This window comes from Stegodyphus dumicola, chromosome 2 (genome assembly GCF_044657685.1).
Source record: "Stegodyphus dumicola isolate Sdum_Otavi_A_Nest chromosome 2, ASM4465768v1".
NCBI lineage: Eukaryota > Metazoa > Arthropoda > Arachnida > Araneae > Eresidae > Stegodyphus > Stegodyphus dumicola.
Genome location: NC_140769.1, coordinates 208,266,325 through 208,281,328, shown reverse-complemented (window position 1 = coordinate 208,281,328; position 15,004 = coordinate 208,266,325). Strand labels below are relative to the sequence as shown.

At 31.7% G+C, this 15,004-nt stretch overlaps 1 pseudogene; it reads right to left on the bottom strand.

Annotated features, from left to right (window-relative positions):
* Positions 1-842: 842 nt before the first annotated feature.
* LOC118201198 (techylectin-5A-like) overlaps positions 843-15,004 on the bottom strand; it is a 34,362-nt pseudogene continuing 20,200 nt past the window's right edge.

Genomic DNA, 15,004 nt, shown 5'->3' with positions numbered 1-15,004 from the left:
GACAGAGAGCAGTGGGAGCGATACTAGACAATCATCAATGATTTTACAGATATGGTCTCTGGACACTTACTGTTCAGCTCCGTTTGACGGATATCATCCTCCGTGAGTTGCCCTGTCACGAAATGTCTCGAGAGGATTTTTGAATCGCCACGTGGCCTCTTATGGCACAAACGGTATTATCCAAGCCTTTTCCAGAATTTGAACACGGGCTCAAGGAAACAGCAACCAATGTCTCGCTCAAAGTAGAAATCTTTTCCAGCGAGCTAAAATATATTGCTGGTATAGAATTTGAACTTACCTAATACTTTCGCGGCTTAAATAATTTATTCACTACATTCAGTTTTTAAAGGTAAAGCTATTAAATATTGGTTCTATGAATGAAAGCACTAATTCTTACTGCTATCAAGTACTTGAAAACTAGCATATTGAAAGAATTAACTATCTACTCTCTTTCAAGATCTTTAAAGAAAATAGATGTATTCTGTATGGTGCCGTTGAAGCAATACGTTGCATGTGATGGATAGGTTGACTTTGTTCTTTTCGGACAGATTATGGGGAACTCAAACACATGCTTTGCTTATTTTTCCATTCTGGCTTAAATGTTCTTGGATGGTCGACCAATGTTGGTTAAGAGTGTTTGACATGGATTTGTTTCCACTTCTGCCTTTAGCATGTTGTTGTCGACATGCGCAGAAACGACATTACTTTCCAGTCCCCCTATTATTACCTTAATCACAGAAATGTATAATAAAAACAATGCAAAATGCAATGAATTATTTTATCATTTATATAAACGAGAACAGGAGAAACCTTAAAAAGAAAAATCCTAAATAAGGCAGCCTTCTGAGCTTTTCAATAACAATGATAACAAAAGCATTGATTATATCACACAATTCTTTCCGTAATGCTGGGACATCAATAGAAATTTTAAACAATTTTTATGTCCACGTTTTAAGCATGCTTTTCTCTACTATGGGGTAATATCAGTTTGGCCTTTTTCTGTTGTTTGGTAATCTATGGAACGTATTTTCATTACAGTATCTTTCAATGAGTAGTAAAGTCCTCTAAATTCTTTCCATTCTATGCCATTAGAAGGAGATTCATGTGGTCCTTTCAAGTAAAAGCCATTCAGGTTGGAGGCGTGACATTTTCTATACCACCAACCTCCTTTGTAAGTGCTTCACAGCTTCCTTCGAGAATATCATTATCTTTGTCTTTGGTACTAAATGGAACACCGTTTACGTAAGAGAAAGAATCACCTGCAAGAAAATTTAAAATTAAATACAGGAATTTATTCAGGTAAAAGTGACCATGTCATTTGTGGAGGGCCCTTCAGTTTCAAACTAAATGAATGGTACTGCGTGCGAGTAAAACGTTATTTGGCGTCAATTTTATTTAAAATCACTCAAATGAAATTCAAATTCATTCTAATTCATTACTTGGTAATCCAAGTTTTGTAATTCTTAAAAAAAAAAAAAAAAAAAAAAATATATATATATATATATATATATATATATATTATATATGAAATTTTTATTGAATTTCGATAAAATGACCGGAATCCTCTTTGTTAATGTCTTCATAAATCTCATTTATATTCCTCGCGAATGAACTTCTTGCCACTTTCCTAGATGTGATGATCTTTTCCACATTTACGATTCACGTCTTGTCGTCTAGGAGGCCAGATATTGGAAAACTACGATAATCTATTTTCGGCAAAACAAACTACCGAGTCATGTGGCAAGAAAAAGTACTCTTCATACCAGTAATAAAAATATAAATTTATTTAAGGAAAATGTCAGGTTCGTTACAAGTTACAACCGCTACCTTACGAGAGAAAAATAGAACATACTATTGCCAATCCGCTGCGGCCACATATTGGCATTAAAAGGTTTGGCTCGTCAATAGCCAACAGCTTATAGCATTGTATTAATTTCATTACACTTCAGTTGGTGATGCACTACGTTTTTAAATGCTAGTCCATGCCTATCTCAGTGAAAAGTTACGCAGCGGATAGATTGGCCAAGCAGGCAATTAATCGATTAGACTCTAGTTGGGATTACCGGAATTAACTAATGAAAACTCTTCATTAAATGTCGATGTTAAGGACCAAGTTTCTTTGCTGCAAATTCACGAGATCTAAAGAAGTTGAAATAGTACATTACTGCGTTTTAACTTCGATGGACTAGATAATACTGGAACGTGGCTGGGACAATCTGTAGATAAAGTTATACCACAAAGGGAGATTCGAGATTTTGCAATGATTGCAAACAGCTTCGAACACTATTTTCCCATGCCTTTAAACAATGTTATCCTTCCCTTTGGGGTATGAAGCAATAAAACCTTCCTAAAACATTATGACCTAACATTCAATGGACTAATTATAAATAAATTAACAAGTGTAAAGTAATGTGTGGCCTACTGTATGTTCAAGTCTTTCTATTACAAATAAGAATGAAAGCTACATTTCCAAGGTTATTTTTAGTAATTATTAAAATATGCATTACATACCGTGCTCTCATTTTGCTTATTTGTTATTCCACCTAAGCTTCTGGATTGTATTCGTGCATTGATTATATGGTTCTTAAATATTATAAATACTGGATTAACCGTACTGCAGATTAACTAGGCCTGTCTAAAACTAGAAGATTGTTTATTGCTGAACGATGGAAAAGTTACTATCTAAACAATTAAGTTTGAATAAAACTGTATTCTGGAACAAAAAAGAGGAAAAAGAAAGTGCTTAGGATTACTACAATGATAGTACATGATGCCTGCTAGATGAAGTCTGCCAAAAAGAAAAAAAATTCTGATAGACGTTTCTACGTGGATTTGAACTCAATGACATTGTTCAATTGGAAATTTTCCTTTTAAGATTTATCAGTTTGAAAACAGAATGAACATTAATCTACGTGAATGTGTGGAACAAAATAAAATATTATACCCTACTACACACGGTGTTGTTATAACTCCTGCAACATGGCAAGAATTTTCCTCAAAAATATATGAATTTAATCTTGTCTATACGAGTGCCAGCATCATTTGCAATAATGAGTTGGTAGTTTTCAACAAAGAAGGTGAGTGTATTTTTCAACAAGTTTTTAAACAATATGAAAATTCTTTTAAACTAAAACCTACATACCTAAAAGTAAACTATCATATTTTAAAAAAATTGAAAGAAATTATTCCTGATGTGTCTAATACTTTATATAAAAGTATTTTTGAAATTATTTTACCGTTGCAAATCAAATGTAAAAACAATTGTTCGGATGTGGCAAGGGATGATGATGAACCTTTTAAAGAACTCATAAACTCTATCAAAACTGAATTAAATTCAGTCATTAAAAAACTATTTAAATGCGAAGGTTATATTGTAAATCATCCTTCACAAACAAGACATGATTGCATTATAATAAGTGTTGATGACAGAATTAAATATATTGGTGAAGATATATTTTTATGTATTAATTTTAAAAATATAAGAGATTCTTAAAGGCAGAAAAAAATTGTTCATTTATTTTGTGATAGGTTTTTTGAATCGAAATGTTATGAAGATTATAAAAATGCATTAATATAAGTACAGCTATTCTATTTAAATTTCTGTGTTTGGTTGATGTTCTGACTATTTTTTTTCCTTATGTTTTTAATAGAAATATATTTAAATTTTAGTTTTAATTTTAAAGCAAACATGTATATCAAATGTCAGTAAATGGATATAGCTGTTAATTTGATATTAACTAATGAAAGAAAATTCTAAGTATATTTTATGTATAATACAGAAACTTATTCTTTGGAAATAAATAAATGTATTTAAATAGAAAAGCTTCTTGGTGAAATGAATGTATTTTTGTTTTTTATAACAATTTTTTTAAGTATTATGTTTACAATGCAGTATATGCTTCAAGTGATTCACTCGTGTTGAAGATTTAAGAGTTTATGAAGCGATTATTCGCTGAAGTTTTACTTATGTGATATATTTGTGAGGTTTCTTGAATACGAGTAATCTGAAGAGATATTTGAAATCTCATGAAACATCAGATGTAGCGTATGTCCTAAGAAATTTAAGTTTATAGTTTGAGAAATATCGCGAAGCTTCTCGTCTTAGAATTTTGTAGCGAATAATCACAAGTTCTTTTCATGTAAAAAGGATATGAAAACTTATAAAGTTACTTTTAAGAGTAAATCATGGTATAAAATATTTAGTGAGCATGAGAATTTAAAACAATATGAAACTTTACATCGTATTGAATGTTCGGACATTTTTTCAAGTAAGACAGAATTTGAAGAAAATCTCACGAAACATTTTTTAAAATTTTGCCGGTGTCAAAAGAAACAGAAATATGCTGATGATGATGTTTTGAAACAGCATGATACTTCTCTTCTTATAAATTGTATCCATTGTTTACAAGTGTTTAAAAGAAAAAGTTATCTCTTACCCCACATTCGAATGCGACATGGTTTGATGCGAATCTTACAAAAACGAAGAAACGTTGACATCGTTAATACATGCAAGTCTTCTAAAATCGCAAGTGTTAATAGTATGTTCGCAATTGAATCGATATTCTAGAACATAGAAAATGATCATGTCTTAGATGTACTTCTTGAACATATAAAATTGTAGTTAGTAGGGAAAAAATGAGTTATGGTGTAGTGTCACACTGAGTTATGATATCGGTGTTTGAAATGGTAATCAATAGTTACATTTAAAATGTGTCGTGAGTGTGAAAATGGAGAAATAAAAGAGCTTTGGCGAATTTAATAAACGTGGTTTAATGTGGTTGATGGGAAAATTTTTCCATGTGAATTAAATAGTGCAAGATATGAATCTCTTTCTCTCAATAGTTAATTATTCAATTGTAAGACAATTAAACTTTAAATATATATGTATGTAGTACATGTAATGATTAATATTACATTGATTAATGTAAATAACTGATGATATGTGTATTAAGATAGTGAATGTTCCCTTTTATGAAGTTCTAAGCATTACTTTAAATATCATTCATAAAACTTTTATCTCATAGATACAAACATGACAATATCTATTGAGTTTTCATTTGTTCTTTGGAATGTATGAAAGTTTAAATATTTTTTTTTAAATTTAATGTAGATTGGAGTAAAATATCAGTATCTTTCTTCATTTCAATCGGTAATATCTGTATGCTGGTAAAGATACACATGTTCGTAAGAGTTATACTGTGTCACAGCGGGTGTATCGTAGTTTTTAATTCTATTTCATTAAAAGCTGAACTTGTAAAATAAAAATTTTCTATTAGTGTAAGGTAAACAAATAAATCAAGAGACAATCCGTATCATGAATGAAATTGATGTCTTCCATCGGATTAAAAAGAAATATTCTGAATCTAAATGTTTTTGCCTATTTAGCACAAAATGTGTTTATTTGTCTTATAAATTTAACTAAACCCATTCTTATAACAGTATGTTGCCTTTAAACAGGGTAAAAATGTCAAGTATATTTTCTGATGGTATTGATATACTTGCAAAGAAGTTCTAAAAACCTCAAATGTCGAAAGAGCATATGATAAGAGTCTCCTTTCCTTTCGCTACGTCAGTTACAGGTTAAGGGGAGTCTTGAATGGATGAAGGTAATGTTTGTGCAAAAATATAGTGGTTCTATTTTGAAATGAGAAATAATTCGCTTTTTGTCAATTAAGGAAACTTGTAGTATTATCAAACAGAATATCAGTGAAAGACATTGCGTTAGCATAGTGAATTATGAAGGTACTGAAAGGTAGTAAAGAAGGTGAATTAAAGAATTAATTTGAACAAATAAGGTAAGGGTATCATTAAAAGAAAAAAAACTGTTCAAAAGATGTATGTTAGAATTAAAAGTAAGATGTTAAAATTTAAAAAGATGTAACAGAGTAAAACCAAAGAATACTGGTAATTCCCATCTGGAAAACAGTAATTTGAGTACGATATTGAAAAAGTTGGTTTTAAGAATTTCTTTATGCATGTGATGCAAAACAATTGCTAGTTTATCATGAGTGCTGACATAGATGCAATTAGTGTATGAAAAATAGTAAAATTAGTATAGTCAGTGTCTCTAAAACATGAAAAAATAATAGTGTGAGCAGTGTAAATTCATTTGAAGTACTGAAATATGACATAGACTAAATATCAGAAGATGTAAGAAATATTTTATGTGTGTATGTGTGGATGAAACACTGAACGTGGTTGTAAAATTAGAAATGAAAATTATCAACACACATAAAGGTGATAGAGATTTAAAACTAAATATGATGTTAGAAACTTTGAAGATCGTAAAACTATATGAGAAAGAAATACATTTAGATATAAATGGTATGAAACTGTAAAGTTGTAAATGTAAATTTCTGAGTAAAACCTGTAGATGATCTATTATGATCGGAGAATAAAAGAAGTATTTTAAAAATTGTAAGGAAATAATTGAATATGGAGTAAATGAAAACAATCCATATCGTTAAAATGAATAAAAAGGGATAAAATGTTGGAATTATGAGTGATGAGTTAATTACGAGTTAAACTAGAATTAAGAAATATAAACGCGGAAGGGAAATCATGAACGTAAGAAAAGCAATTAAAAGTTATAGACTTAAGTTTTTTAAAAAATATTCGGTAATGTAAGGAAGATATTGTTGAACATGTTAAAGAAATTAGAAATTCTGTAGAAAATTTAGTAAAAGAACTAAGATCACGAAAAATAAACGTTTCTTTTTAAATAGAATTTCAAACCACTAAGTTAAAGTGTGTATAGAATACTAGAATGGTTTAAAAAAAGTAAATGAAATTAAAATTCAGAATATATTGAACATTATAACGTTAGCAAAAGTGTGAAAATGCATCTAAAATTAAGTAATGTAACAAATAAACAGCATGTACGGGAACGTTTGTGAAATATAGCATATAAGTTAAAAATCAGGGTATGCTGAAATTTATGAAAGGTATGAAAGTGAAGTTTATAAGAAAAAATATGAAAATAAATTTTTTGAATGGGGATTGAAATATTAAAAGACTTAGAATGTAAACAAAAAATAATAATGTTAGTAAAAAGATTTGAAAAAAGTATGTAACAGTATTTAGAAAGGTAATTTAATACAGAAATTTTAAATTATGATTGTTTTAAATTATTGCAGTTTTTTTTTAAATATTCTATCTCTATAATGTAAAAATTGATCAAGTTAATGACTTAAAATGTATTGTGTAAGATATTCCCCCGCTAAACACGAAGTAGAGCGCTTTATCATTACATTTTCAGCTTGTTAAAAAAAATTAAAATAAAAATTCATCGCAAAAACTCCTTCTTGTCGCTGCTACAGCCTACAGTGTAGAAAAAGTCCAGTTTTTAGGAAGATGCTAAAAAATCAGTTTTCAGGGGGAGCTATGTTAAAGGTATAGCTCCCCCTGTGCTGGAACTCTCATTTTCCCACTGCCTTAGCTATGTTAACAAAATTTTATTAGGAAGTGTTTCTGATTGGGGATTGCTTGAGGCATGTAGTATTGTTATATTACTGTATACTTTTGACAGCTTAGGACTGACTACAAGTTGTTTTAAAATTAGATATGCCACTGAAAACCGCTTTATGAGGACTTACTAAGGTCTGTGGTCTTCCATATTTATATTACGTTTTCTACCTTAACAGTTTGAAATCATAAGTATTTTCTGGCATATATTTCGTTTCTAATATTTGTAATCTTATATTTGTGATCAAGATGCCTGCAATGATAATTCAGCATATCTAAAATCTCCTGAACAGGCATGGCTACCTGCTGCAATTCAAATTTGGTTTCATTATTTATATAACAGTTTATTTGTTTATTTATTTATATTTTTTATGGCACTGAATAGTTCGTGAATTTCTTGAAACAAAGCCTGGAAGCAAATAAGCTGTTCATTCAAATCTCTTTTCTGAAAGAACTTAACGTAATATTCTCCGAGAAGCTGTTGCATAACAAAATTCTCCTCTAAAGATCGAATTGCTTTTTTGAACTTTGAACTTGTTGTTTACACTAGCTTTCAGCTGCAGAAGTAGATCATGTGAATAACCTTAAATAACCTCATTTTCGTCTCGAAGGTGTGAAATAGTCATCAATTTCACTGTCGGAGAGTTATCGAAAGTAATTTATTTATTTATCACCACTGAACAGGCTTCTGACCTAATGCGTATACCAAACAGAACAGTGCTTGCTCAGGGGAAAATTAAGCAGAATCCAGCAGTCGCCACCACCGTACGGCTGCGCATATTTTTTTAACAAAATCAGAAAGTACATATAGTAGCAGACAATTTGCATCCATATGCTACATATAATTCAGAGTTATAAGTTGGTACTTAATATAATAAAAACAAAGTTGCCGATTAAATTTTATAAATTCTTAATATAATAAACAAAACAAAAAATAAATAAAAATAAAAACAAAAATATAACATTGAAATGAATAAATATATGTATATAAAAATGTAAATATAAATAATAAATAAATAAATAAATATATAAAAAATAAAAAAAGGTTTATGCAACGATTACTTAGCTAGTTGATGAGTATGAATATCGCTATCGAATGAGTACTTAGCTAGTTGATGATTGTAAATATCTTTCTTTAAAGAATTGTAATATTTTAGTCAGTTTACTAAAAGCTCCCTTAGTTTTTAATAGTTGTGAAATCCATTGTTCCCAGTATTGATCAGGTGGCTTGGCCAAGTGAAAAGGTTTCGTAAAGAAGTTATCAAATTTGGCTACAGTTCCGGCTAGACGAGACTTTTTTGAGAAACGAGATTCCGGAGTCACTGATTTAACCGGGAGGATTCCTAGAAAAAAAGAGCGCCGCCTGAAGCGAATTCCCGCCTAGCTACGAAAACGATGTTGTGGCTACACGGGATTTTTCAAACCTCACCGAAAATGTCTCGGCTGGACTTCTGTCCCGGGTAGAGACAACCAATCAGACGAAAGTTCTGATTCTGAAGCATTACGTGATCCCAATCTGAGCGATAATCGATTAGCGTTTGGCGTTCAAGTCTTTGTATTAAGTGAAAATGGTAACCTAGCTACGTGGGTTTCTTGGAATTGTGCGGGTTCTGAGAATTGTCCCTTTTGACGTCAAGTCCCGCGTAGCCGAAGAATAATGTGATTGGGACATTAGACTACAAGAAAAGGCATAATGAACCGGAGTTCTTTTCTGGCCACATTCACAAGTGTCCAGTTCCATAATACCAAATCGATGGAGATATGTTTTGAAAAGTCCATGGTCTGAACGAAACGTTGTCGATGTAGAAGAAAATGTAAGCATCTTAGTAGAGACATGGGGACAAAAACAAGAAGTCTGTCTTCCCATTGTTGCAATATTCCATCTAGATTGGTGATTTATTAAGTGCTTGTAAGTAATCCTTTTAAGAAAGGAATGAGAGATGTTCCGGCAAGTTCGTGCCAGTTGCTGCTTGCTAGGCAAGTTCATCAGCAAGCTAATTGCCAACTATAACCGTTTTTGCTGAAACCCAGTATAACCGTGGATGAAATTCTGACGTTATGTTGAAAAGTAATTTTTGAATTTCTATGACTAGCGGATTTCTGGAATTTATACCACCAATGGCCTCCATACTAGATAGAGAGTCACTGTATATATGGGCTTGTGTATCGAATCTATAGGAGAGCTAAATCGCTTTCTTTATTGCCGTCGATTCAGCTTGAAATATTGAGTTATGATTACTTTGTTTTCTTTTCCAAGTTTGTTTCGTGATATCATTTAACATGACACTCAGACCACATCCTGTGACTGCTTCAGTATGCGAACCATCTGTGTAAATGGCGATCCCGCGAAATTGTCAACTGAGGCCATCTAGAGAAAATATAAATATCGAGCTCATTATAGGAGAGGTGGCAAAGGTAATCTGAATTTTTTGCCTCGTAGTCCGAGGCTGAAAAGTGAATATTCCATACAGTGATATATTAAAATGTTTAACAAATGGCTGTAGATAAATTATTTGTATTTTTTGCAAGCATTATAACATTTAAGAAAACAAAATAAATGAGTTTCATTTAGCTGTCTAATATTTATTTTTTCAGAAAAATTGTGTCCTAGTTATCTGTATATGGAATCTGTGGGTTGTAAATAGTTCAATATTTTCATTAATTTTTATGCACTGATTAGATATTAAGATATTTAAAAAGTTATGCAATTTCTTTTTTAAACTGTGTAATGATTCCCTAAAACAAATGCTGTAACTTTATTCAATATAATTTTATGAACTAGTATTTCAGTAACAGAAAATCCTTCTTTTTTCGAGAGGGAGAGTATTCAAATATGGCATTAGAAGTGTACTTTGTATGTTAATTTTTTAATACTAGTTTTTCTTCACCCCATTTATTTTCCTGTGTAGTTTCCATGGTGTGTGTGATTCATAACCCTTGATAAGAATAAGCATATATCTCTACATGCTTGTTACCTTAAATTAATCTGCTTCAGTTGGTTCACAAGTTTGAAACATTTGAATCGCACAGAATCGTATGCCTATATTCTCCTCTTTCTCTCTACCTTTTAAACCATAAAACTTGTACCTGATCTAATTTATTTCATTAGATGGTTCATTAAGAACGTTTTAAGTCTCACTTTAAAATTTAGAATATTCGAATTAAAAATTTTCGAAAACGGTTAGTTTTTACGAATTTTGAATTAATACTTTAAATTCATGCAATTGTTATACAATTTTATTTCAACAACAACAACAACGACCAAAAAAAAAAAAAAAAAAAAAAAAATGCAGTGCGGAGTAAAATTTTCGATATACTATTTCCTTTTATTATAGTCATTTTTAATGAATTTTAAACTCAATATAAAAGTAAGATCATCTACTTACCAGACGTTCCTCTGTATCCCATTACATGGGCAGTGTAGTTGTGATATTCATTATCTATCCAAAACTCATCATAAATAGCGTAAGTTGTGTTGCCTTCCCAGTCAGTTAACGTAATTTTGATTTGATTGCTTCTTTCATTCGTCAAGGCAAAAGTGTTATCATTACCTATTAGAAAAATTGGCATCAAGTAATCCATATTGGATCGAATGCGTTTATTTATAATATGCCCGTCTGTTGAAAATTTTATAACGTAAAAATTTGCTTACTTTTAAATTTCATTGCTACATATTAATTAAGAAAATCAAGACTATATTTTATTGATTGCTTAAAAATAGCATTGTTGAAATTTAGGTTAAAATAGGCTTTCAGGTTAATCAACTCATTTATCTTTGTTCAATAGGGTTCTGTCTTCTTTCTAAAAATAAAAGCAAATAAACTCAAAGCTCTTGAATAGCTTTTGGTGACCATTACTCTGTTACTCTTTCCTACACTTTGAATCTATTTATCAGCTTTAGATTCGTCAAGCCTAATTTGGTTCGCTACTATTAAAGACCAAGACGAAGCTTATTTAGGCTCGCGTGAATTGCATCTCATGTTCAGTTTAGCAGAACGTCTTGTCCTAGATTTTCCGCAGGCTGCGGAGATTGTGTTTTTGTTATATTTCTGTATTTTGGTTTGTGCAATTATTTGGTTTGTATTCGGTTGCCCTGTTATTAAATAGGTTTCATTTTAAATCTTCACTTTGCGTTTGATATTACTCATGTTAGATGGCATCACGGGACGAAAAGTCGACTGATGGTCTTTACATCTGTAACAGTTTGGTATTTTAAAGCAGTAGGAAATGGTATAGATTACTAATAATTTTTGTCACCACATTGGCTGCATACCTGACGATTTCGCAACAACTTGATGACATTTTAGAAGTTTCCGAAGAACACATTTTTGAAGCCATAGCAGATACTTCCTTTAAAATATACTGCTTACCAAATGGCCGCGAATAAAACCTTCAGATATACGATATTGTCAGCAGATATTCTGCCGAATCCCAGCTCCAGCAAGGACATTATAATTAAAATTCTAAGCACCCGTTATAGCCTAGATGATTGACAGAAAGATTTTCTGCTGCACCAGAACATCAGATTTTAAGTAAATAATATCAGCACCTCATTAATCGAATGCATAAAGAATACTAACCGAAACATAGCAGCCTTTGCGAATTATAATCGCAGCTGTTGCTTATTTTGCATCACTTATCCATACAGAATGACTGCACGTAGCTGCAAATGACTTTTTTACGTGCACCTAGTTCTGCGTGATTTTGTACAGGAACATCTCGCATAGTGCTACTTCACTCTGTGCTGACCCGCTATAGTTTGGTTAGTAATTTGAGTAATAAATTTAACTCAGTACTGATGATTCACTATTGAGCGGTTCGCAAGATTTCAGCTCGAATCATTTGCAGAGAATTGCAGATAATAGGAACGCATAGTCGGGTACCTGTGAGAAAACCAGTCAGTTTTGCCCGACATGCAAGAATTATTTTGCAGGGACATCGGGAAAGAAGACACTGGACATCTGAGGATTGGAAACGGTAATGTGGTCGGATGAATCACGCTACACCTTATTTTGCCCTGATGGAAGATGTCGAATTTGGCGAAAACCAAATGAAACCATGAATCCATCTTGCCTTACTTGCACTGTGCAAGGGTCTGGTGGGAGTATCATGATATGGGGCATGTTCTGCTGGCACAAAGTGGTGCTCTGGTGCTCCTCGACAGTAAACAAACAGCAATGAGATACCTAGATATACTGGTAGACGAAGTGCACCCTACGATCTTGCATTTTTACCCTGATGGCGACGAATACTTCATAGACTATAATGCAACTATACATTGTGCCGGAAGGGTTAAAATTGGTTCGTTGAACATCAGTCTGATTTACAACACCTTCCCTGGCCGCCGCATAGCTCGGATCTTAACCCCATAGAAAATGTTTGGGATTACAAGATCTAAAAAGCTGCATAGCCAATCCATGGCATTCTCTGGACGTAAGTTACACTACGGAACAATGTAGACTCGATGTCAAACGAATCAGAGTAGTTATCCGTGCAAAAGGTCGTCCAATGAAACATTGATCTTTGGTTTCTAATTCATTGGCCAGTGTGTGTAATAATACTGAGCGAGGTATTCCTGTGCATTTACACCCTGTTTGTTATTTAATTTGTACTTATTATGGAGCTTTCATCTGCGTATATATTCATTGTTGATATTGCACTTTTATGTAAATTGCTTAGCATTTATTTTTCTTTGGTAGCTTATATGGTCTCTTCCCCCTTTGCTACTCATTCTTACAATGTGTATATTTTACTTGCTATCTGTAGTAATTATCCCTCACTGTTATACCTCATGGTTGTATATCCACGTCCATGAATGTTTTTTCCTTTCCCGTGACATTATTCAATCTTAAGATATTTTTGTTTCTTATGTTTCTGTCTCTGATTACTAGCCTGCTAGTTGGTTAATTAAGCTATTTGTTTACAAAGTAAGGAGGAAAGCTGTCCTTTTTAGCGGTGCAACGATGCTTTCAGAACAGCTAGGAAAAGCTATAAATATGCAGGGCTAAAGGGCTAGTTCATCAGCTTCTCGCGGCTGAAACCGAAAGAAGAGACTGATGACGTAGTTGGGTTCGCTTGCTCAGTTCTGCTGTTCAGTTTCTTAAGCAGTTGCTTGAGAGTCAAAACGCTTTGAAGAATAGTTTAATAACCAATATGAGCCGAGATTTTAGCTCATGAAATTGCAATATACACATGCATCTATTTATGAACTAGTAATGTATTTACGTCATACTAAATTAAACTCTAATATGCGTAAAACGTAAGTAAAACATGCATAAACATAACTAATTTTTTAATTAACACATATGCGTAAACATAACTAATTTTTTAGGTCGAGTATACCCTAAATATAGAACTCTTTTTCGTAATCATATTTTTAAATATATGTAAATAGTAACCCATCGATAACACGTAAATTTCTACATTTACGAAGAATTCTTTTTGCGTTAAAATATCAGTTAGTCTCAAATGAGAATACATGCTAAAGACTTTACACATCTATCTGATTAAAAATTACTTAATGCTAATAATAGATTTCATAACACATTAAAACGAAACAAATTTCACTTCTTTCATTTTTGATTATCAATTAACGTTGATAATGAGAAGTAGAATTTTGTAAGCTTTCGCAACGACTATTATGAAAGCATAATTATGGAACATCAGCATTATTATTTAACGTCAATTACTCAAAAAATAATTAAAATATTTTTAAGTAGTATTTATATATTTTGTAATAATAGCATATATTCTTACATTTTAAAAGTATATATTCTGATACTAATTTATGTTTATGCAGAATTTCATGGTTTATTTTATATAGTAAAAGTTAGCAGTCTAAATTAGTATATAATAATATATAATATTTTATATAGTAGTCCAAATAATTAGCTGAAACGTGCATAAATTAGGTCACAAATTAAGTGAATAATAAACCAAGTAATGATTCAAATTATTATTTTTGGTAGGAATAATATGAATCAACTTACATGATTTTGTTTTCCTATGTAGTTTGGTTCGATAATCCTCTGTTAGTTTTCATCCATTTATTTGCTTTCTGGTCAGCTTTTCTTGCCGATACACGGGTTGCATTCCTATTCAAGTGCCGAACTCTTATAAATGTTCGTAAACGGCAAAATAAACGAATTGCACTCTTATTCACGGAGGGAAAACGTTTCTCAAGTTCAGAAATAAGATTCTGAATTACACCTCTACCTTTTCAGAAAGAACTGCCATGGAAAGAACGGAAAACATTTTCTATTTTCATCATCGTTTCCATCCAAACTGGTGATGGTGCAGTTAATTCTCCTTTAGATAATAAAAATATCCAATTTGAGTCGTTAGGAATATCTACGAATTGTTTTGATATTTCACCCAAAGTAAGATGCAATATAACCTGCCACATAAGTGAGCGATTCTTGTTCATATGCAGATATATCTCTCGTTGAATCATAAATTTCGGTTTCCCAAGGAAGTGACGTACATTCATCATAGATGTCTTCGTAATTAATTAAATAATCTTCGTATAAGGAAGACTCAA